The 24,268-nt window shown below is 55.0% G+C and overlaps 1 protein-coding gene and 1 long non-coding RNA gene across 2 annotated transcripts in view; one reads left to right on the top strand and one right to left on the bottom strand.

The window, feature by feature from the left end:
• Positions 1 to 6,085: 6,085 nt before the first annotated feature.
• Positions 6,086 to 10,111, bottom strand: LOC138844485 (uncharacterized). Its single transcript, XR_011380374.1, has 2 exons — positions 9,979 to 10,111; positions 6,086 to 6,945 (listed from the first exon to the last, which is right to left on the bottom strand). It is a non-coding gene; the product is annotated as an uncharacterized lncRNA (long non-coding RNA).
• Positions 10,112 to 10,634: 523 nt separating this feature from the next.
• MYH9 (myosin heavy chain 9) overlaps positions 10,635 to 24,268 on the top strand; it is an 86,597-nt gene continuing 72,963 nt past the window's right edge. The window contains exon 1 of the mRNA XM_051845941.2: positions 10,635 to 10,858. The gene's annotated coding sequence lies outside the window, so the exon portion shown is untranslated. The remainder of the gene's footprint in view (positions 10,859 to 24,268) is intronic.

Genomic DNA, 24,268 nt, shown 5'->3' with positions numbered 1-24,268 from the left:
GTGCAGAGTCCCTCAGGGTCAGGACGTCTGGGCTGCATCTCCAGCGAGCTCTCCAGGGCAGCCCCAGGCACCCTCGCTCCTTCCACAGACCCTGCTGCCTCCCGCAGGCTGAGCCGGCCCACAGCCCCCCGCAGGCTGTGCCGTCTCCTGCCTGGGTCCTGGCACCCAGGTGTTCCCGCCTGGCCTGGCTTCTGCTCCCCTTCAGCTACGTGGCCCCTATTCTCTACAGTACCTCACGCCTGTGCCTTTACAGGCCTCACCTGGCTGCCCTGTTAGTACCTGCGTGCGTGTCCTCAGGGCAGAGACCGAACCTCACCTGCTCCCAAGTCCCAGCACCTGGCAGGCCCTGGGCCTGGCAGATCACAGCCCTGCAGAGACAATGGGGAATGGACATGAACAGCAGAGGAGGCAGGACTGTGGGCTGCACCATAATAGCAAACAGTTGGCTGCTCATTCTGGGTGGGCCCTGTGTTGGGACTGGTTGGATATTAAGTTTTTTAATCCTCACAGCAACGCAATGTTGCAGGAACTGTCACCACCCCCAGTTTGCAAACGAGCAAACAGAGGACAAAGTCAAGTGGAAGAGAAGTCATTTTCTACTGGGGGCTGGGGGTTTTGAAGGATGGGTAGGAGTCCTGAGAGCAGATTTGTCAGTGAGTGGATGAAAGCAGCGGTGTGACAGCAGCCACTTTGTACAATGAGCAAGCTCCCGGCGAGGTGAGCCGCCACTGTGTGGGGTCTAAGTTCCCACAGGAGACCTGAGAGTCAGCGCTATCCGTGAGGCGGGAGGCCCCTGCACCAGGCTATGGGCCCCACGCTCGGAGTTCGGGCTTCACACAGAAGGCACTGGAAGGAGAGAGGCAGGATGCACTCTAGGCTCTTGGTGGCCCTGAGGCGACCTGCCAAGGCAGTGCAGCCGAGAGAGAGGTTTTGGACTTGGTGGAGTAGGCCTGTCCGGACCCACACAGCTGTTGGCCTCAGCCACGGTCAGCGCAACGGCCCTGAATGAGTCACGCAGCCTGTGCTTCCGTGTTCTTCTCTGAAAGATGAGAACACTGGTATTGACAACTGGGTCACCGAGAGGCATCGCGTTGTTGTCATTAGAATCACATCCAACATGGTCTTGGGCAAGTCGCTGGGCTCCTCGGAGCCTCAGTTCCGTCATCTGTGGAATGGGAGAGAATACAGGACCATGTCCGAGGGCGGATGGAGGTCTCGATGAGCTCACGCATGTGTGCCGGGAGCTCCGCCCCATGCCTGGCATGTGTGGGCCGAGTGTTTGGGGCACTGATGAAGGTGGGTGAGAATGAGAAGTGACAGTGGGAGGGGACCACTGGGTCGTGGTCTGGAGGGGAGGCTGTGAGGGTAAGTACCACCGTGGGTGACATGCTGGGGAGAGGGAGAGGGGCAGGGTGTGGTGGGGCGAGATGGTGATGGGTGATGGCTCCTGGAGCCAGGGGAGAGAGGGGGGCAGGGAGGCCTCTGGGTTGGCGTCTGTTGACACAGAGAGGCTGGCAAGGTGGGCAGAGCAGGAAGCGGTGTGCACGTGGACAGGTTCGGCGAGAACCAGGACCATGGGGGCTTGGCATTTGACACCTGTGCTGCCTGTGAGAAGGCAGCTGGACAATACGGAACACATCAAGAATCCTGGGCTCGGGGCGGTGAACCCTGGGTAAGTCATGTGCTTTTCAATGTACTAGTTTATATCTATGTTTTAGTTTGCAGCATATGTTTCCATATTTAGGCAGAGGATAGATTTAAATGAGTCTAAAATTAAGAATAGAAAAGGTATTTTTTAAGTCAAAATTGTACCCCCACCTGTTTCTCAGTTATCTCATTCTCTTGGGAAAGATGGAAGCTACTCAATTCTTTTTTTTTTTTTTTTTTTTTTGACAGGCAGAGTGGACAGTGAGAGAGGTAGAGACAGAGAGAAAGGTCTTCCTTTGCCGTTGGTTCACCCTCCAATGGCCACCGCGGCCAGTGCACTGTGGCCGGCACACTGCATTGATCTGAAAGCAGGAGCCAGGTACTTCTCCTGGTCTCCCATGGGGTGCAGGGCCCAAGCACTTGGGCCATCCTCCACTGCACTCCCTGGCCACAGCAGAGAGCTGGCCTGGAAGAGGAGCAACCGGGACAGAATCCGGTGCCCCAACTGGGACTAGAACCCAGTGTGCCGGTGCTGCAAGGCGGAGGATTAGCCTAGTGAGCCGCGACGCCGGCCGCTACTCAATTCTTGTATCTCCTTCCCAAGCCACTCTGTTTCTGCTCTCAGATGTATTATTGTAGTTTAAAAATTAGGTGGCCTTATAAAAAGACTAAAGGATGCAGGTTACAAAAGAAAAAAAATAGACAACTTCATGAAAATTAAAAGCTTTGTGCACCAAAAGATACTATCAATAGAATTAAAGGCAACCTACAGCGTGGGAGAAAATATTTGCAAATCAAATATCTGCTAAAGGGTTTACCATCTAGACTACACAGAGATTTATATCTCAGCCAAAATCATCCCAGACAACCTGACTCAGAAAGGGGCAAAGGGCTTGAGCAGACGTTTCTTCAAGAAGATATCCCAGCGGCCAACAGCACAAGGAAAGATGATCGACGTCACTTGCTCATCATGAGGGAAGCGAAATCCAAACCGCGAGATACCACCTTGCACCCGCCACGATGGTTCCTGCCCACAAAAGCCAGAACACACCAGGTGTTGGTGAGCATGTGGAGAGACTGGAATCGTGCAGCAACTCTGGAAGACAGTAGGACCAGTCCTCAAAAAAATCCAAGCTGAGGCTCCAGGTGATGCAGCAGGTCCACTTGGGCTATCTTACCCAAGGAGCTAGAAGCAGGGTTTCGCGAGCTGTCTCCACCCTCAGGTTCTCAGAGGCGTCCTCCACTGTAGCGAAAGCCCATTAGCAACCAAGTGTCCTCTGATGCGTGAGTGCAGCCGTGAGACGTGGCCAAGGCGTCCAGCCGGAGAGCAGTCAGCTGTAAAGAGAAGGAGTCCTGGCGTCCGTCCGCCAGCACGGGGTCCTGGGGGATGAACTGAGCCAGGCAAGCAGGGGCCGATTCAAGCACTGCAGGATTCCACTCACATGCGGTCCCCCCAGGGTGCAAGACTCAGGCAGGAAATAGAGTGGTGCTTGCTAGGGGCTGGGGGAAGGGGAGGGGAGGTATTGTGAAGCGGTACAGGGTTTCAGTCTTGCAAAACGACGTGTTTTGGCGATGGCTGTGGGTGGTTGCACAATATGAATGCACTTGATACCTGTGCACCTAAAGATGTTAAGATGATGCATTTATGTCACATCTTTTTATTATTATTATTATTATTATTATTATTATTATTATTTTGGACAGTGAGAGAGAGAGACAGAGAGAAAGGTCTTCCTTTGCTATTGGTTCACCCTCCAATGGCCGCCACGGCCGGCGCGCTGCGGCCAGAGCACCGCGCTAATCCGATGGCAGGAGCCAGGTGCTTCTCCTGGTCTCCCATGGGGTGCAGGGCCCAAGCACTTGGGCCATCCTCCACTGCACTCCCTGGCCACAGCAGAGAGCTGGCCTGGAAGAGGGGCAACCGGGACAGAATGCAGCGCTCCGACCGGGACTAGAACCCGGTGTGCCGTCGCTGCAAGGCAGAGGATTAGCCTAGTGAGCCCACGGCGCCGGCCCACATATATTTTTAACTCTGTTTCAACAAGTTGAAAAAAAAAAAAAGAGTGCAAAATAAGATGAGAGAGGGGCTGGAGACATGGTAGTTTCCCGCATGGCTGTCACTGTGGTGGGGGGAGGGGGTGCGGTTAGGAGAGAGGGCACAGAGAAGCGCCATGAGCCGAGAGCCGGGAGCTGCCAGCACTGCGCGGAGGAGTTGCACAGAGCTGGCTTGAACTCTGGCTCCAGCAGCCTGCCATGCCTCTCCACTCTCTGAGGCCCCATCTCCTCTTCTGCCTGTTGGGGACACTGTGCGTGTGTGACCTCACTGGGTCGCTGTGAGAACTGAGTGACGTTACACTTAGGTAACACGCCTAGTGTACAATGCTTACTGCAGAGTCCGGCGCTCAGTAAACAGGAGCCTTTAGGAGAGGTAGCATTAAAAGTATTTAACCAGCGGTCGGCCCTGTGGTGTAGCGGGTTAAAGCCCCGTTCTGCAGCGCCGGCATCCCATGTGGGCGCCGGTTCAAGTCCCAGCTGCTCCACTTCCAATCCAGCTCTCTGCTGCGGCCTGGGAAAGCAGTAGAAGATGGCCCAAGTGCTTGGGCCCCTGCACCCACATGGGAGACCCAGAAGAAGCTCCTGGCTCTAGATCGGCTCAGCTCTGGCCATTGCAGCCATTTGGGGAGTGAACCAGCAGATGGAAGACCTCTCTCTGTCTCTGTTACTCTTTCAAATAAATAAAATAAATATTTTTTAAAGAAGCATTTAGCCCGGGTACCAACCAGTCAAAAGTAACTAAAGCCGTGGAAAGGGCCCGTTGCAGCTGAATGTCCACCGAGAGCAGGGGTTAGGGAGCGGTCAGCAAGGGAAGAGGACAGAGGGTGACAGGCCCCTCGGGAAGTTTCTAGAAAGTCTGGGAGCTGCCCTCTAGGGAAGGGGGAGCCTAACTGAGGAATGCAGCTGGCTGGCCTCCGGACGGGGCAGGGGCAGGGAGTATCTGAGAGCCGAGTGCAGACCACGCTTGAGGAAGGGGCGAGCAGGCTGAGCTGGGCTGCAGTGGGGTGGGAAAGCGCCGGCTCACCAGGGGTGGGGACACAGCAGGCTAAGCCTCCCACCGTGGTGTGCCGGCCCATACTGGAGTGCCAGGTCCAGCCCCGGCTGCTCTGCTTCAGAACCAGCATTCCTGCTACTCACTAATTTCAAATACGCACATGTACAGCTAGAAAGAAAGTTAGAAAGTGTTGGTTCGTTCTTAGGCCAGGGAAATCCAAAGCTTGTCTGCGTGCTAAAGAGACATATAATTAGCAGGATGACAAAACCATATATACACTACCACCCGAACCGTGTTTCTCTTTGTCACTTCTCACTTTTGGCTTTATATAACTGAACACACAGGAAGTTGCAAGAGGACCACAGACGACTGCCCGTGTCCCTTAGCCATCTTCAGCAGCCGCGAAGGTGCCGCCCCGCTTTCTCGTTCACCAGTTTTGTGGAAGTGTGCTCATAATTTACAGTCGGCAGAGCACCCAGACCTCATGTGTGCCAGCCAATTCCTTTTACAAACGGAAACTCCCACCAACTTGATCAAGGCCTGGAGCAGTCCAGCACCTCCGAGGGCTTCCTGCAGCCCTCCCTGCCCCTAATTCCCTCCCAAAGGGAAGCTCCCTTCTGACTCTGTCACTCGGGATTGAGTTTGCCTGTTAGAGAACCTCACATAACTGGGATCATACAGGATCTGCTTTCTACAAATAGTTACTTACTGGGGCCAGTGTTGGGGCATACCGGCTGCCGCCTACAATGCTAGCGCCAGTCTCTCCTGGCTGCTCCGCCTCCCATCCAGCACCCTGCTTAATGGACTGGGAAAAGCAGTGGAAGATGGCCCAAGTGTTTGGGCCCCTGCTACCCACATGGGAGACCCAGATGAAGCTCCTGGCTTCAGCCTGGCCCAGCGCTGGCTGTTGTGGCCATTTGGGGAGTGAACCAGCAGATGGAAGATCTCTCTCTGTGACTCTCCCTCTCTCTCTGTGACTTCAACTTTCAAAAAAGATTTATTTATTTAAATGAAAGGCAGAGTCTCCCTCTGTGTCATGCACTCATGTGCACACACACATAGACACACACACATACACGCACACACACAGACACACACACACGTGTGCACACACACATACCATTCATCTGTTGGTTCTCTCCCCAAATGGCTACAAAGAGACAGGGCTGGGCCAGGCTGAAGACAAGAGCCAGGACTCCATGTGGGTTTCCCATGTGGGTGGCAGGGGTCCAGGTACCTGAGCCATCTTTTGCTGCTTTCCCACACGCATTTGCAGGGAGCTGGATTGGAAGTGGAGCGGCCGGGTATCAAACTGGCGCCTGTCTGGGAAGCCAGTGCTGCAGACGGCGGCTTAACCCATTGTGCCACAGTGCCGATCTGAGTAGAAACTTTTTTTTTCTTTTTTTTTTTTAACTTTTATTTAATGAATATACATTTCCAAAGTACAGCTTATGGATTACAATGGCTTCCCCCCATAACTTCCCTCCCACCCGCAACCCTCCCCTTTCCCGCTCCCTCTCCCCTTCCATTCACATCAAGATTCATTTTCAATTCTCTTTATATACAGAAGATCAGTTTAGCATACATTAAGTAAAGATTTCAACAGTTTGCACCCACATAGAAACACAAAGTGAAAAGTACTGTTTGAGTACTAGTTATAGCATTAAATCACAATGTACAGCACATTAAGGACAGAGATCCTACATGAGGAGCAAGTGCACAGTGACTCCTGTTGTTGACTTAACAAATTGACACTCTTGTTTATGGCATCAGTAATCACCCTAGGCTCTTGTCATGAGTTGCCAAGGCTATGGAAGCCTTTTGAGTGCACTGACTCTGATCATATTTAGACAAGGCCATGGTCAAAGTGGAAGTTCTCTCCTCCCTTCAGAGAAAGGTACCTCCTTCTTTGATGACCTGTTCTTTCTACTGGGATCTCACTCGCAGAGATCTTTCATTTATGAGTAGAAACTTTTAAGGGTACAGATTCATGTGGGATGGAGGAAGGGTTGGGGTGCATAGCAAATGAGAGGGCCTCCTTGGAAAAGGGAGCAACACAGGCCAGTGGATGGAGAGGAGAGAATTCACAGTCCCAGTTCCCTGGAGGGAGTGGTGCTGAGTCTGGGCTCTGAGGAAAATGGAGATGATCATTAACGATAAGGCTCTGTTGAAAGTGCACCTGCTTAGCAGCGTGAAAAACGTTCAGGTCCATTAGCTTCCTGTGCACCTCCTGAAGAAGTCCAGCGATTCTTAAAAAAAAAAAAAAAAAATTTTTTTAATTTATTCGAAAGTCACAGTTACAGAGAAAGAGGGAGATCTTCTATCTGCTGGTTCACTCCCCAAATGACATAACAACCAGGGCTGGGCTAGATCAAAGCCGGGAGCCCAGAGCTTCATCCAGGTCTCCCGCGAGGCTGGCAGGGGCCCAGGCACCTCCGTGCTTTCTCAGGCACATTAGCAGGGACCTGGATCAGAAGTGCAGCAGCCGGGACTCAAACTGGCACTCATAGGGGATGCCGGTGTTGCAGGCAGTGGCTTAACTCATTATGCCACAATGCCGGACCCAGGGCCCAGTGATATACCCATTTTATAAATAAGGAAACAGAGGCTCTCTGAATCCTGCTCAAGCATATACTGTGGACCATTTTCTTTGAGAGACTTATTTATTTATTTGAAAGTCAGAGTTATAGAGAGGCAGAGGCAGAGGCAGAGAGAGACAGAGAGACAGAGAGAGGGAGAGATCTTCTGTCTGGTGGTTCACTCCCCAAATGGCTGCAACAGCCAGAGCTGAGCCGGTCTTCAGCCAGAAGCCTGGGGTTTCTTGCGGGTCTCCCACGTGGGAGCAGGGGCCCAGGGACTTGGGCCACCCTCTGCTGCTTTCCCAGATGCATCAGCAGGGAGCTGGATCTGAAGTGGAGCAGCCGGGACTTGAACCAGCGCCCATATGGGACATTGGCACTACAGGTGGTGGTTTTACCCGCTGTGCCACAGCACCGGCCCTGTGGACCACTTTATGTCAGTTCAAGCTCCAAAGAAACAAAACAGGTGCAGCTCCTGTCTGTTCTCGCACAGCTTCCAGCACAGGAGGGAAAACCAAGGGAAATGGACAATAAAAACCTAGCGTGTAAGTCTGATGAGAGAAATAAATTCAGGATGACGTGTGAGCATACGGGGGCCCCTTAACAGCCTGGAGGGTCCAGGGAGACATATTGGAAGGGACAACACCAAGATGAGTCTTTTTCTTTCATCTTGGAAAAAATCATGCAAGTGATACAAATGTTAGCATCCAGATAAACAGGAGCTAGAATTGCGGTTCAGTGGGTTAAGCATTCCCCAGCCCCAGCCCCCACCCCTACGATGCCAGCATCCCATATGAGGGTGTTCAAATCCCTGCTACTCCACTTCCCATCCAGCTGCCTGCTGATACGCCTGGGAAGGCAGCAGAAGATGGCCCAAGTCCTTGGGCCCCTGCATCCATGCGGGAGACCCGATGGAGTTCCAGGCTCCTGGCTGTGGCCTGAGCCAGGCCTGGCCATTGCAGCCAATTGGGGAGTGAAACTGTAATGGAAACTCTCTCTCTCTCTCTAACTCTTCCTTTAAAGCAAATGCAAAATAAAATATCAAAAAAAAAAAATACAAACAAGAAAAATCAATCACGGTGTGCTGAGACACACATATATAAACATTGCACAAAAACAGATGAAACCCTGCTCATTTTGCGTATTTTAAACCAGTAAATACAAATCTACATAAAAATTTCAGTGAAGGGTATTTTTCAACAAAGAGATTTATCAGAATTATTCAATTTTATTGTATGTACATTTTAAATACATTATTCAATTATATCGCACATTTAATTCTAATTTTTAGTGACTAGAAACAATGTTGCAAAGAATAACTTTCTAATTTGTGTCTGTGCACTTTTTGAACTACTGTTTAGGTTTAGGATGAATTCATTGATTTAATTTCCCACCAATATCTCTAAACCTGGACAAGATTAGACATTTATTTTTTAATAATAATTGGTGTAGCCTGGCATATAATAATATAATATACTTATATTATTTTATTTATATTATATTAATATATTAAATATCATACTGATATTATTTACTATATTTTATTTATAATATGTAATATATAATAATAATATAATAATTTATAATAGGTGAAACATGGCATTTGCTGTCATTTTGCTTGTATTTCCTTTTGTTTGTTTTAAAGGTTTATTTATTTATCTGAATGAAAGACAGACTCAGAGAGAGAGAGAGAGAGAGAGATCTTCCTTCTGCTGGTTCACTCCCCAAATGGCCACAATGGCCAGGGCTGGGCCAGGACAAAGCCAGGAACCAGGAGCATGATTGGAGTCTCCCACGTGGGTGCAGGGCACCTAGCACTTGGGCATCTTCCACTGCTTTCCCAGGCGCATTAGCCGGCAGCTGGACCAGCAGTGGAGCAGCCGGGAATTGAACCGTCGCCCGTATGGGATGCGGGCATCACAGGTGGTGGCTATGCCACAGTGTTGGGCCCTGCTTGTATTTCTGATGGCTAGTTTTGTTTTGTTTTTTCATAATTATGGGCTATTTATATTTTATCTTTTTGAATCGCCTGTTTCTGTTTGGAGTATTTGGGAGTTTTTCTCAGCGGCTGGCAGGGGGTCTCCGTATACCGTATACCGGTGACCGTGAGCTGCGAAGTCGCCCTCCGGGCCTTCTCTTGCCTTCAGGAAGCTCCGTGTCTCCGAAGTCCGTCTGGAAGGGGAGCGGAGACCCGAGAGCGAGAGCGCTCCCCAGGAACTGTGCGACAAGGGACTGGCTGTGGCAGGTGCAGAGCCCACAACGAAGCTACTGCACGAAAGCCTGGAGGAACTGGCCCAGGAACACAGAGAGGTCAAGGGACACAACTCAGTTCGCTACCGTGGGGGCGACTGACACACACACATCCCTAGCTTCCTTGTTAACAAATTAATCCATTTGCCGGAGAGTGGGGGTTGAGGGCGGGGGAGGTCTTCCATCCCCTGGGTCACTTCCCGGATGGCCAGGGCAGCTAGAGCGGGTGACAGGGGCCCGGGCACTTGGGGAAAAGGTGGGGAGCCCGTGCGCCGCCACGTGGGTCCCCCAAATTGTTTCGATTTCTTCTTCACCTCGAAACTGAAATTCCAGGTGGATGAAAAAGATAAACGTAAAGCATTTTTTTTGAAAGGAGAGTAAATTTTATCCTCTTTTTAGTGGACAGTAACCAGAAATAAATAAATAATAAATAAATACATGCAATTTACCTACCAAAAAAAAAATCCCCCCCAAGCCGGGAAAACACTGCGCCGAGTGCCCGAAAGGCTGGGTGCGACTCTCTCACGTGGCGTAGAGGGGCTCAGGGCAGCAGCCGGCGCGGAATCGAACCCTGGACGCCCACGGTGGAATCCAGGGCTGAGCCCTGCCCGCCCCCACAGGCCCTCATAATTATGTAAAATAGCACTTTTCCCATATATGGTACTTAATGTCTGTTCTGGTGGGACAGGAGACATGGAAAACACAGCTCTCCGGGCGGGGCGTCGGAGCCCGGGACCCTCCCCTTCTGCTCCCTCCCAGGCGACGCCCCGAAGCCTGGGCCCCGAGCCCTCCTCTCCCCGAGCTGCCCCTCCTGATTGGACTCTCTTGGTGTCAATCCTCGTCCTGGAACCTGGCTATCCTTTGATCCCACCCAAGGAGGCGGGGCTCTCGCCTAGGAAGCTCCGGGGAAGGTGGAGAGGACGGAGGTGGGGGCGGATGAGGCGGATGAACCCCTCCCCTCCGGGCCTAGGGGTTCCGCCCACCCTCTTCCCACAGGCCAAGATGCCTGTCTATCAAAACTAGGCGAGGACAGGAGCGGCGGCGGAGCGGAGAAGAAGGCGTGACCTCCCGCCCAGGCCCCGCCCCGCAGCGGGGCCCGGCTCGCCATGGGCCGGAGCTGCGAGGGCGGGGCGGGAAGGCGGCGGGCAGCGAGCTGGGTGCGGTGAGGCGCGCAGATCACCGCGGTTCCTGGGCAGGGCACGGAAGGCTGAGCGAGGCTGACCTGCTGCAGCTCCCGCCTCGTGCGCTCGCCCCACCCCGCCGCCGCCCGAGCGCTCCAGAAAGCCCTCTCAGGAGAAGCAGCGCCTGTTCCCCGGGGCACATCCAGGTTCAGGTGAGCGAGCGCCGCTGGCGGGTCCCGCCCCGGGCAGCTGGGCGGCGTCTGGGGCGAGCCGGCCACCGTGTGGTTCCCGGGCTCGGCCTCGGCGCGGTCGGCGACCGTCGCGCGCGGGCGCGGATGGCGGGGCCGGGGCCCCGCATCCTCCCGGGCCGGCTCTGGGACCCGTGCGCCGGCGCTCGGGGCGGGCGCCGCCGGCAGCGAGGCCCCGGGGAGCACCGGACGGCCTCGGGGCCGGCGCTCCCGGGCACCCCACCCCGCCGGGCGGTTCCCGGGACGCGGCTCTGCCCCTCGCCTCGCCAGGCCCCGACTTGGGCAAACTTTTGAACCCCTTCCGGGCTGCGGCCCCCTTGGGACACGAGGTAACGGGCAGGCGGGCACCGCTTGGCCGCTGTCAGGGCGCCCTCTGAGTCAGGCCCGGACGGTCCCGCCGCGGACACAGTTTCCGCCCTGTGCCGCCGACTTCCTCATCCGCGCGGCGGCCGCAGCCGGCGGGGAGGGGTACGGGGACCGAGCGGGCAGGGAGCCGGGCACCCCTCCAGCCTCCGGCTGCCTGGCCCTTGACTTGTGCTGCCCGGAGGAGGAAGGCCCGGGAAGGCCGGCAGCCGTCCAGGCGTCCGGCGTGCACCTGATTGCGCCGCCCCGCCCGGGAGGAGGGCGGAGGGCGCAGGGCGCAGGGCGCCGGCCCTGCCTCTAGGACCCGGTCTGCTCGGGCTGTTGCATCTTTCCTGTTTGGGGCAGACCCGGGGTGCCCCTCCACCCTCTCCCCGGTCTTTTCTCTGTGCAGGGGTCCTCACCGCACCCTGTCCTGGGGCCACGCCCGCTCCCCCCCCCCCGCTTCTTCCGGCGGAGCACCCGTTGGGGAGGGTGCCGGCTGCAGCCCCAGCCCGCGGTGTGGGGGGAGGTTCCTGGGAAGTCCCAGGTCTCTGCCGCTTCTCGGTTCACTGCACCCTCCTCTAGGTCTAAGAGGATTTCAAAGTAACTGTTGAGGAACTATTGGAGGGGAAGAGCGCCCGAGCTGCTTCCCGGTGGCGGTGTCTGGCGCCGCCGCGGGAGGCTGGCTCTGTAACCTCACCTTGATGGTTCATTCCCTTTTTGGGAAGGACAGAGGCTGCTCGCAGGCCTGTTTGGACAATCACTCCATTAGTATTAGTCCATTTATATACCAGGCTGCTGTAGGTGGGGGGAGGGCGCACAGATGTGTAATGGAGCAAATATTTAACCGACTTGTGTGCCAGGGACTCTGCCAGGTGGTGGAGAGGGGGGTGTGAAGTTGGGTAAGACCTGGCCCCTGCCCATGGCTGCGCCAAATCTGTAGATGACTCTCTGGGGTGAGGTGGAGATGACAGGGACCCCAGGAAGGTTGTGTGAGTCATGGGAGCCAGGAGCCCGTGGGATCCCGGAGGCATCTGCCCTCGGGGCGGGGGGGGGGGGTTACAGTCTTCAAGGAGACATCAAGGCAGAATGACTGGAATGTGTAGGAAGGCAGCCCAGGATGTGTGTCCCGAGCGTGCCATAGACAAAGGGATTCCAAGGCTGCGAGCGCCCCAGTGTCTGGGCGGCCGCAAGGTAGGAGCACGGTGCAGGTTTGTCCACCTGAGGCAAGCATGCGGCATTGGAAAGTGAGGAGTCACCGAACGGATAATGGGGGCTAATTAAAAAGGCCGAGAGATTGCTGAGTGTAATTTGAGAGCCGGTCTGCGCGCGGCTGGCTGCGGGGTGACACCAAAGGGCTTTGCTCTTCACATCAGCAAGTCCCAGCAGCGCAGGTGGGCAGATCCAGGTGCCCGGAGAGCCGGTACTGGCAGGCTCCCTTCCGGGAGGTGCCCCGCCCGTGGGAGCCGGGCAGCCCGGAAGCTGCTCTCCAAAAGGCAGAGGAGGGGAGAGGGGAGAGAGGGCAGGAGCAGTGGCTTTCCTGTGTGTGTGTGTATTTTTTTTTTTTTTTAACCTAAGGGGCTGGAGATGGGACAGGTTCTCTCATGTAGGGTGAAGGGCGCCTGTTAGCCGCAGCCTGCCATTTGCCGGATCTTGCTCCAGAAAAAACAAAACAAGGGTCTGTTTGCTCTTTGCAAGAAGAAAGCGCGCTCAGAGCGCGCAGCCCTAGTGCAGCCTGGTGGGGCACTGCCGGCTGAGCCTCCTCCACTTCCTCTCTGCTAATCCTTCAATAAAGTACTTAGACAGCCCTTACCGAGCTTGACATCTGTATTTCAAAAGGGAGGAGGGGTTGGCTGTTGTTTCCCTTTGAGCCCAGCCCTACCCCTCTCTTGGAGGGGGGGGGGAAGAGCAGCCCCAAAGCGGGGGGGGGGGGGGGGGGACCAAAAAAATCCGTGCCTTGACAGTTTCCTCCCAAGCATCATGTTCCAAAAATATTTAGAATAACAAAATCTGTGTGTCCTCTTAATTAAACAAACGTCCTAATTTACGGAGCATAAAACAGCAGCTCTGCCCGCTGGGGCAGGAAGTGCATTTTCCCTTTGTGCAGCCCAGAGAGCCACTGCCTCTCTGCTTTAACCCTTGGTGTGCTGACCCTGGGCCCATGTCTGCTGTGGCAGGGGACTGGAGGCCTGGCGCAGCCCTGCTCCTGTGGCCTCCAGAATGCTCTTCCCAGAGCTGAGAGGGGTGGGGCCCGACCCTGCCAGTTCAGTAGCCTTGGGACCTTAGGCAAGTCACGGAGTCTCAGTTTCCCCCCTGTAACAGGAGCGTCGTGACACCCATCGGGCAGGGTTAGCAGTGAGAGCTAAAGGGATTGAGGTACAAGGAGGGTGTGATAGTTAATGGCTGTGTCAATTAAACGTGTATATGTGTGTGTGTGTAAATTAAGATGTGCGAATCTGTGATCAGTCTCAACTCCCTGGGTTGTCAGGTGAGGAGGCCAGCGGGGTGACGGGTAGATGGTTTTCCCGGCTCCTAGCCCATCCTCTGGCTTCCTCTCGGAGGTGGGCAGGTGACTGGGCACTTGGAAGTCCAGGTAGCGAGGACACAGGTGGCTGTGAGGTCCAGCTCCTAAAATCTTGATGGCCCTTTGTGGTGAGCTCATGCTGGCTTCCTCTGCAGGCCCTGGGTGGGTGGGAAGATGGGCGGACTCACTTGTTTTACCTCTGAAGTTTGGTTTTTAGAAACTGATTGCCTAGGAGACAGCCAAGGGAGGTAGGGAACCAGCACTGGGTTCACTGCGTGCAGACCTGGCTTCCAGCTCTGGCTCTGTCGCGGGGATTGTCTGATGTTGGTAGAAGTGCCGTCTCACCCTGCCGGGACATCGTGCTAGCTTGGGTGTGTTCTGATTGGACACAGAAGTGTGTAGAAACCGGAAAATTCAGCAGTTTTAGTTTGTCGAACATTGCCCCTTAGGCGCTCCTGGACCTTTCCGACGAGCGTGTATATTGTTCAGGTCTGTCTGAGAGGCTAGTCTGGCAGCACCTGTCAAAGCGCCGTCCTGCCTGCATTCTAGGAATTTGCCCCCCAGATAAACTCGAGTGTGCGGAGGGAGATGTCTGACTCTCCCGCAGCGTCGTCACCGAAGACCGGAAGCGGGCTGAGTGTCCATTAGAAGGGTCAGATCAGCCACGGTCCAGCTGTGCGGTGGGAGCCACTCGGCTCTTCACAAACTGAGGCTGCTCCGTAGGCACTGATGGGACGTGCCCCCAAGATAAGCTGGTGCACAGTGGTATCTAGGGTGCTCTGTCGCGTGCAGCTTCCGCTTCTGAACGTGGAGTCTTTCCAGAAAGATCCCGAGGTCCTGCGGCTGTCTCTCAGAGGGCCCGCGCGGCAGGGATGGGGGTGAATGTTGCTTTTCACTACATACAAGGGGTCTTGGAAGTTCATGGGAAATGCATATTATGAAGAGACGAGGCATGGCTTTCAAGAATTGTCAGAATATTTAACGCCATTTTCCCATGAGCTTTCTGAGGCCCCCTTGTGCTACTCTCTATACGTATTGCCCTGAAATAGTAAAAATCCTAGATACTTATTTTTTCTCTTAAAAATGAGGGGGCTGGCTGCACAAACTTGTAGGTTTCAACTTTCAGATGGGTGCTGTAGATTTGGCGTTTTTATATTGAGCGCCTACTGTGTTCAAGGGAGCAGGGAGGGTCTTAAGAGGACAGACTTGCTCTTTGTGCTTGGGCTGCGGGGGTCCTGGGCCTGTTTTCTTCTCTATGGGGTTACGGTGTTGCTAGAGGAGCCCTTCCATCACACTTCTACCCTGATCCGCTGCCTCGTGATTTGAGAAATGGTGGATGGTTGCTTTTTCTTTGCCCGCGTGTGTATATGGAAAGTATTTTGAGATGCTCTTTTGCCAGACCTCCCACAATTCCCCCGGCCCCAGATCACTCGCCGGCCTGTCCTGGGGATCCCACCCCCTCTGAAAGTCTCGGCCTGACCCCCAGTCTCTTGGGTCCTCTTCTTTAACTCAGGATCCTGGCACCCACTGGCCCAGCCCGTCTCGCGCTGTCCCTGTTGTCTCTCACATCTGGCCTGTGGTCTGTCTCCATGAACAACAGTGGAAAAGCCCACATTCCTGCGGCAATGGCATCGCAGGGCCTTTTGAATTGGAGGGCCCTGACCCTCTCAAGGCAGGCTGTCCAGGGCTGTGGCTGCAGAAGCTGCTGGCTCTGCTCACCACTGGGTTCTTTGCCTGTGGAAGCTTGCAGAAAACCCGTCAGGGTCCGGGGGCCCTGCAGCACAGCCTTGGGCCTCCTGCGGGAGTGGCGGGAGTCATGAGCCTGGCTCTCAGGTGGGCCTGCCACCACGGGCCGTGGGGCGCACGTTTGAAGGCTGGCTGCCGCATGGCGCGTCGGCCCCACCCACCGCTTGCTTGGCACCAGATATTTGGGAGGTGCATGGGGAGCTGTTCTCTTAGGTCTGATGTGTGTCTCCTTCTGCAGTGAGTCAGGTGCCCCTGCTCAAGCCCGAGGTGACTCAGCAACCTTTCAGGTGGGCCCACAGAAGGCTCTTGGCTGGCTTCTGGCCTCAGTCAAGGCCAGTTGGGAGTAGCCTCAGCTGCTGTCTCTGTCCCAAGGCCAGTTGGCTACTCCACTGTCCAGGAGCCCTCTTGCTAGAGGGAGCTGTCTGGGGCCTTCTGGAAGGAAGTTGCCGCTGGCACTGAAGGCTGTGGCTTCCGGGCAGGCGGGTTGAGCCTCGACCTGCAGGGGTCTGAGAGTAGCTGGCCTTCCCCGCCCTCAGGGCCCTGCCTTGGCACCTCTGAGAAGGCCTGAGCTCCGTGGTGGTGCTTCCCAGAGCAAAGAGGGAGCCCTCAGGGACCCCTCTCTGCCCCCGCCTGCCAGCATGGTGTCTCTGTACAGTTTATAATGTGTTGCAGGAGCTGTCAGCTCATCTCTTTCTTTCTTTCTTTTTTTTTTTTTTAAAGATGTTTTATTTGAAGGGAGTTACATAGAGAGGGAGAGAGGAAGGGGGAGAGAGAGCAGAGCGAGCTTCCATCCACTGGTTCACTCCCCAAATAGCTGCAATGGACAGGGCTTGGCCAGGCCGGAGCCAAAAGCCTGGAGGTCCATCCGGGTGTCCTACGTGGGTGCAGAAGCCCAAGCACTTGGGCCATCTTCCCCTGCTTTCCCAGGTGCATCTGCAGGGAGCCGGATCAGAAACGGAACAGTCTGGACTTGAACTGCTGCTCCTAAGGGACGCCAGCGTCCCAGGCAGTGGCTCGACCAGCTGTGCTACAACGCTGGCCCCTCACCTCTTTAAAGGTTGTTATTGACCAAAAGGACATTTTCATTGTGGGGCCTTGAGCCTCAAGTTTTCATTTTACTTTCAGCTCTTAATACTAAATCATGCCCTGTTTAAAAGAAAAAATCATCCACAATGATAAAACCCTCCCTACTGAATGTCCTTAGAATTCTAGAAGGTCTGAGCCGGAAGGGACCGTGGGGATAGTTAGTTGGAGCGGATGTGCTTTGCCCGGGCGCATCCTGTGAGTTGGTGGGAAACCCTTGTCCCGGGTTTCCTACAATGCAGTGCCCTTCTGCCCAGTCAGGAGGCCTCTCTCAGACCTGGTTTTAAAAGGTCCCCGTCCCTTTCTTTCCTGCATCCACGGTCCAGCCAAGCAGCACATACTCCGCTCCTCTCCTCGGCTGCCTGCTCTTCGCTCCCTCCATCTCTCTCCTCTGGGCGTGTGCTGGGGTTAAGGAACCGGGTGGGAGGTATTTTGAGTTCCTCTGAACATCTTCCAGATGGACACGGCCATTTGGGCTGAAAGTTCCCACAGCTCGAAGAATCAGGCCCGTGGGCAGCGGGGAGGGAGCCACTCCCGGTTTCTAGTCCCCCGGTCATGTCATGTCTCAGGGGCTCCATTGATTGTATCTAAAATAGAAAACCCGTGGTAGAAGGCACGAAACAAGGGCTGTAGGATCAGGCGGAGCTGGGATCATACCCCTGGCCTCTGCTGCTGGTCACCCCAGTCCCCATCTGCAGCACAGAGATGCCTGGTTTCCCAAGATTATCAGTGTGTTTGTGGCATGGCCCTGTCCTCCTCCTGCTCCCCTTCCTCCTCCTGTTCTTCGTGTTGTCATCAATACCGTCTCCCCTTGGGTGGCAGGAAGTATGTGTTCAAACCGTCAGGATTTTAAACTTGTCCAACAAGGCTGTCCATTGATAGCAAGACGTGGTGCCTGAGATGCCCAAGGAAGCTGCCTCTGGGAGGCAGGAATTCCCTGGCACTGACACCAGGGCTTCTGGGCTGGCGGCTCCCGTGTCCTGCCTGCCACACGGCACAACTGGACTTGCTACGCCAGCCGCACTGGTTTAAGCATTAAAGGCCGGGGAGTGGTGGGGGCAGGCTAACAAAGCGGTGGAGGCACCTTTATTTGGAGTTGTCTGTGTTCAAAAGCCTCTGTGTTTCCTGTGTTACACATGAAGTCACTGGGCTGAGAAGGCAGCTTCCTGTCTCATAAACACTAGAAAGGAGGCGTTTGAAACAGTTTGGGTGACTTGCTGTAACTGGGCGGGAATGGGGGAGCAGCGGGTTGCACAGCTCAGTGGGCCGGGAAGACCTGGAGGTCTTGTTTCACCTCCATCCCCAGGTTGCAGCCTGGTGCCTGGCGCAGCCTCAGCCCCTGGTTCTTGTTGCGTGAATGGGGTTTAGGTCTCCCTGGTGCTTTGCTCCTAAGCTGTAGAAGAGAAGGCCCAGGCCGCCCAGAGCTTTTGAATGCCCTGGAGTGATCTCCCATTTTGCGAAACTGCCGGTGGGTACTTGTCTGGGAACCTCTGGGTTGTGAAAAGTGGCGGGAGGGAGGCATTTTAAATGTTTTATTCAACTTTTTAATATTTAAGAGCAACTGTTGGGTACAAGGGAGCTGCCCCCACATACCTCTGTGAAGTCAACCAACAGAGACTCCTTGACCTCCAGCAGTAGCCTAACTGTGCTGGGCTTGGTGGGGCTTCAGTGGGAATGGGCTGTCCTGTCACCAAAGGGCTTTACCCTCTGATAGGGCATAGGGACAGTGAGAGACTTGTGCAGAGGCAGGCCCATGCTTCTAAGCATCTCGATCCGGGTTCCTGGTGAGACTAGAGATTGCCCAGGAGGAGTAGGGGAGGTGGGAGAGGCAGCGAGAGAGGGAGGGAGGGAGGAAGAAGGCCTGGGCAAAGAGCCTGGGCCTGGGAATTGGGGTGCCTGGATCAGATTCCCACTCTCCTGTAATAATAGTAGTAATCACCATACTTACATTTTATCGAGCACTGGAATGGATCAGGCGCTGTTGGTGAGTTTATTTGACTTGGGTCACCTCCTTCAGTTCTTGCTCATTCCCAGGATGCAGTGCTGGGATTCAGACTCAGGTGCTCTAACTCCCGGCCACACGTGACCTTGCAGGCGCCGTTTACTCCTGGACATGCCTCGTAGGCATCGAGGCTTGGCCTGGTCCCGGAGGCCGCCTCCCTCGGCCAACGCTGAGCAGAGCTTTGGGCCACGGCAGAATGGGACCTTACATTCCATATCCTGTTGCTGTGGCTACTGACTTCACCTTTAGCCCCGTGGGTAGGTTTTCAGATGAGTGTGCTTGGTCCTAAGGGAGGCAGGTGAGAAGACTGTGGCCACCCCAGGCCCTGGGATGGCTCGTCTGCTGTGGCTGCCTGCTGTCAGTGGGCGGCGGGCTGAGGGCCTGCTGCTTCCTGCCCTGGCCACTGCTGCCTTGGCCAGTGGGCTCCTTTTTTTTTTTTTTTTTTTAAGATTTATTTCCTTGAAAGGCAGAGAGAGAGAGAGAGAGAGAGAGATATCTTCCATCACTGGTTCAATCCCCTTGCAGCAGCCAGGGCTGGACCAGGGCAGAGTCAGGAGCTAGGCACTTCATCTCATCTAGATCTCCCACGTGGTGACAAGAACCGAGCACTTGGGCCAGATCTGCCGCCTTCCCAGATGCACCAGCAGGAAGCTAGGTCGTGGACTCAAGCCGGGCACTCCAGTGTGGGATGCTGGCATCCCAAGCAACAGCTACAGCTGCTGCACCACGGTGCCCAGCCTAGGGAGCCCTTCTCAACACCTGCCCATTTGCAGACTGGCCTCCCTTCCTTCCTTGCCCATCAAAGCTTTAGCTGGGCAGTGACTGCTCCTCACTCCGCGTGCAGGGCACTGGACTGGGTGCTGGGAATTTCCGGTTGGAGGAAGCATGGGCTCCCTCAGATCCAGGTGCTGGGGGCCCCGGAAGGAAGGCCTGGGGGAGTCTGAGAATGTTGCCTGAGCTGCTCGCAGGTGGGGGTGGGGTGCAGCACGTCCAGGGAGCAGGGCTGGGGCCTGTCCAGTGGCTGAGACGCCGGCGGAGCTTTGTTCAGGGCTGACTCAGGCTGGCCAAGGCCCCACGTGAGTCATCCAGAGTTGGTGAGAGGTTTCTTCTCCTCCTTAGGAGCTCGCTGCTCCAGCCTCTTGCTAGCTCAAGGTAGCCCATTAAGGCCTGCTTCCTTGCACCATTTTCTGGGAAATGTGGGAGTGCAGGATTCCACTCCCAGGTCATTAACCTCTGGATGGATGCTGGGAATTCTGCCTGTGCCGTCTGGTGGTGTGGCCAGCACATTATTCCCGGCCAGAGGCTTGAGGATGGGCTCTTTCTTTCTTTCTTTTTTTTTTTAAAAGATTTATTTATTTATTTATTTATTTGAAAGTCAGAGTTACACAGAAAGAGGAGAGGCGGAGACAGAGAGAGAGGTCTTCCATCCAATGGTTCACTCCCCAGTTGGCCTCAATGACCGGAGCTGCACCGATCCAAAGCCAGGAGCCAGAAGCCTCCTCTGGGTCTCCCATGTGGGTGCAGGGGCCCAAGCACTTGGGCCATCTTCCACTGCTTTCCCAGGCCATAGCAGAGAGCTGGATCGGAAGTGGAGCAGCTGGGTCTCGAACCAACACCCATATGGGATGCCGGCGCTTCAGGCCAGGGCATTAATCCACTGCGCCACAGCGCCGGCCCCTGAGGACGGGCTCTTTCACGGAATATTCAGAGAGACATCACTCTTGTTGGAATCAGTGATTTTTTTTTATGACGTCTTAGCCTTTTTTTTTTTTTTAAAGCTGTATCCATTATTTTGAAAGGTAGAATTACAGAGAGGTAGAGAGAGAGAGGTCTTCCATCTGCTTGTTCACTCCCCAAATGGCTACGATGGTTGGAGCTGAGCCAATCTGAAGCCAGGAGCCAGGAGCTTTCCCGCAGTCTCCCATGTGGGTGCAGGGGCCCAAGGACTTGGGCCATCTTCCACTGCTCTCCCAGGCCACAGCAGAGAGCTGGATCAGAAATGGACACCTATATGGGGATGCCAGCACCGCAGGTGGTGGCACAATACTGGCTCCATTGGTTTTAAGGTTACATATTAAAAAAAAAAAAAACCCACACAAACAAAGGGGGGATGTGTATATAACACAGCATTACAGCAACAAAGCTGGCAGGTCGCAAATTCGCCCCACACCCCATCGACGGTGTGCATGTTTCCGGTTCCCTGTCCTCATCCGCCTGTGTTGTGCAGAAACAGAAGCAGAACCGATCGTGTGTGTTCTCACTCACTCAGGACTGTAATGTCAAGTGCGGTGCCACCGGTGGTCTCCACAGGTAATATCTTAATGGCCGTGCGGACGGCCCTCTCCTGGGAAGAGCCATTAATTAATGTTGTCAGAAAGGTCCACAGGTTTATTCCATTCATTCAGCAAACATCTGTTGTAGGTCCAGGCCAGAGACGGTCAGGTGGTCAGGACGAGGGTGAATGAGACACCCAGGCCCCAGGAGTGAAGTTGCTTCACTCTGGTGCTGTGCCTGGAAAACAGGTAAAACCACTTTGTCATTAGTGGTGAGAAAGCTTAAGACTTGGATGCCTGAACCTGCTGGGAGGAGGTGAGGGAACAGGGTCTTGGAGGAACCTTGTCCACTGGGGGCTTGGGAAAGAGCCCCCCAGCTTTCCTGAGAGATACCCTACTGGGGGGTGTCTCTGACAAGGTTGGTGCCCGGGCAGGGCACTTGGATTCTGCTGTGGCTTCTGCCACCACCCCCCCCCCCCCCAAAGTATGAGAATTGTAGCCACGAGTTGAAACAGTTTAGTTTTGTTGTAAAGTGGAAGTTTCAGAATCTTAGTGGCTGCTCTGGGCTTTGGAGGAGGGGTTTGTAGTCAGGGGCATTTGGGATGGGGTGGGAGGGCGTCTCAGGAGAGGCTGCTGGAAGGCTAGGAACTGGGAGCTCTTTTTTTTTTTTTTTAAAGATTTATTTGAGAAGCAGAATTAGAGAGTGAGAGACAAGAGAGATCTTCCATCTGCTGGTTCAGTCCTCGAATTGGCTGTAACTGCTGGGGCTGTTCCAGGCTGAAGCCTGGAACTTTATCCGGGTCTCCCATGTGGGTGCAGGGGCTCAAGCATTTGGGCCCTCTTCCCCTGCTTTCCCAGGCGCATTAGTGGGGAGCTGGGTCTTAGGTGGAGCAACTGGGACTCAAACTGGAACGCATATGGGATGCTGGCAGCAGCTCAACCTGCTGAGCCACAGCGCTGAGCAGGGAGGAAGGGGGAGAGGAGAGGGAGGGAACAGCAGCACCTGGTTCACCTGTTTCCCACCCCCCACCACACTGCACGGGCCACGGGGCAGTGTGACCTGAATTCTGTTGTCTTCCTAGAGAGCAGGAGAGAAATTCTTTGTTCAGAAAGGAGCCAGACTTGTTGCCGCCCGCCCACCGCAGAACATGGGGGTTGGGGTGGGGCCCAGAGCTGGTCACGCCCCTCTCTGTCCTGGTGGGGTTGAGATTTGACTGGCAGAGCTCTCACGTGGTCCCCAGTGCCAGCCCCAGAGACATACACACTGAACTTCAACCTTATTTGTCACATACTAAAATGAATACTAGGCATAGACTGTGGCTGGAGGATCCTGGCACTTGGTTTACTGTGGTGTTCCCTGGAGGTGAAGGTGAGGCCCTTGGTGTATCTTTTTAATTTATCTCCCGTCACCGCGTTTCCAGTGCTGTCTGGTGGTGGCTGTGGACTAGAGGTTATCTTCGATCGTACACCCTTTTGAGTGACTGCAGGAGCAGCAGCTGGGTTTCAGTCTGTTTTCTTCCGGTTTATTTGTTCATTAAATATGCATCAGTGTACTAGAGGTTGTTCAGGACTCTGGACCCGGATGTCCTGGAACAGCACGACACAGGCCACTGCAGCGTTCGTTGTCGTGGGGGGCGCAGACCACAGCCAGCCGAGCTCCCTGTCGTGGGTGAGGTGGTGGTGATGCCTTCCTCTGCCGGGGCTGCCGTTACAGAGGGCCTCAGACTGCCTGGCTGAGCAGTTCTGGAGGCTTGAAGTCCGAGATCCAGGTGCAGGCGGCTCAGTCTCCTCGCCTGGTCAACCTTGTGTGTGTCTGTGGTCGGGTCGCCTCCTCCTGTTTCAGGACACCGGCCATATTGGGTTAGGGCTCACCCTAAGGACCTCACTTTAATGTAATTACTCTTTCCAAGGCTCTGTCTCCAAATATGGTCATATTCTTAATTATACTGGTGGGAGAGGGTTAGGGCTTCAACACAGAAGTTTGGGGGGAGGGGAAACAATGCAGCAGCCCTTAAGAGGGAGAGAAGGGAGCTACGAGAGAGAGAGAGAGAGAGAGAGAGAGAGAGAGAGAGAGAGAGAGTGTGTGTGTGTGTGTAGGCCTTCCTAAACTAGGGTCACTGTTGATTCCTTCAAGTTGTCAGTTGTTTAAACTGCATTGAGCCCCAGTGTTCTCATCTGTAAGCCACGGTTGAGACGCAGTGTCTAGTTCCTGATGGACCCAGGTCATATCCACGCCCTGCCCCTGGCTCACCAGCGCCTTCTCCTCCTGCCCCACTTTCACCGCCTCGGCTCCCGGGTCCCACTTCTGATCAGAGCACTTGAGCTGGTCAGGGGGCTGCCCCGGCTGATCCCAGCTCCCAGTGCCTCCTGCCCAGTGTCTGTGGGCCCGGCTGCATTCCAGGGAGCTTGCCTTGCTGAACGCCTCGCTTCTGCCGGCACTCCCGCTGCCCTGGGCAGTTCTGCGCTTCTCTGTGCTACCCGCCTGCTGGCCTCACTTTCCCTTTCTGACACGGGGCCCCCAGGATCCTGCACGGGGCCTTGCTGCTGCTGAGCACTTCATGCCTGCTGGAGAAGACGTGAGCACATTCAGACGCGAGTGTGGGTGGAGTGGACCCTGCCTGGCTCAGCATGTAGCTCCCGCACTTGCTCTGTGTGCCCCGGGGTGGATGGCTTTATTTCTTTGGCTTTCGAGGCTTAACCACCATGGTGTGTATGTCTAGTCCTTATGTAAATAGGCAGGGCCTTTGGAGTCAGCCCATCTGCCCTAATCCGGATCCCCCCACCCTTGCTGGCTCTTTGACCTTGGGCAAGTTATGCAGCTGGCTGTGCCTCAGTCTCCCTTATCTGTGGAAGGAGGAGAAGGGGAACCGCGGAGGCCCCGGGCGTGGGGCACCGTTGTTCAGCTTTAGCTCCTAGGTTTTCCTTAGACTCAACTTGTCCGGGGATCAGGTCATCGGTTTTTATCTGCTATAAAAAATCTGTTCAGGCCGGCGCTGTAGCTCACTAGGCTAATCCTCCGCCTAGCGGCGCCGGCACACCGGGTTCTAGTCCCGGTCGGGGCGCCGGATTCTGTCCCGGTTGCCCCTCTTCCAGGCCAGCCCTCTGCTGTGGCCAGGGAGTGCAGTGGAGGATGGCCCAGGTGCTTGGGCCCTGCACCCCATGGGGAGACCAGGAAAAGCACCTGGCTCCTGGCTCCTGCCATCGGATCAGCGCGGTGCGCCGGCTGCAGCGCGCCGGCCGCGGCGGCCATTGGAGGGTGAACCAACGGCAAAAGGAAGACCTTTCTCTCTGTCTCTCTCTCTCTCTCACTATCCACTCTGCCTGTCAAAAAAAAAAAAAAAAAATCTGTTCAGACCTGTTTTTCCTATCGTTTTATGAATTTTGAAGTCACGCAGTGAGGGTCT

Source organism: Oryctolagus cuniculus, chromosome 11, assembly GCF_964237555.1.
Source record: "Oryctolagus cuniculus chromosome 11, mOryCun1.1, whole genome shotgun sequence".
NCBI classification, from domain to species: Eukaryota; Metazoa; Chordata; class Mammalia; order Lagomorpha; family Leporidae; genus Oryctolagus; species Oryctolagus cuniculus.
This window is presented reverse-complemented; position numbering and strand designations above follow the sequence as displayed.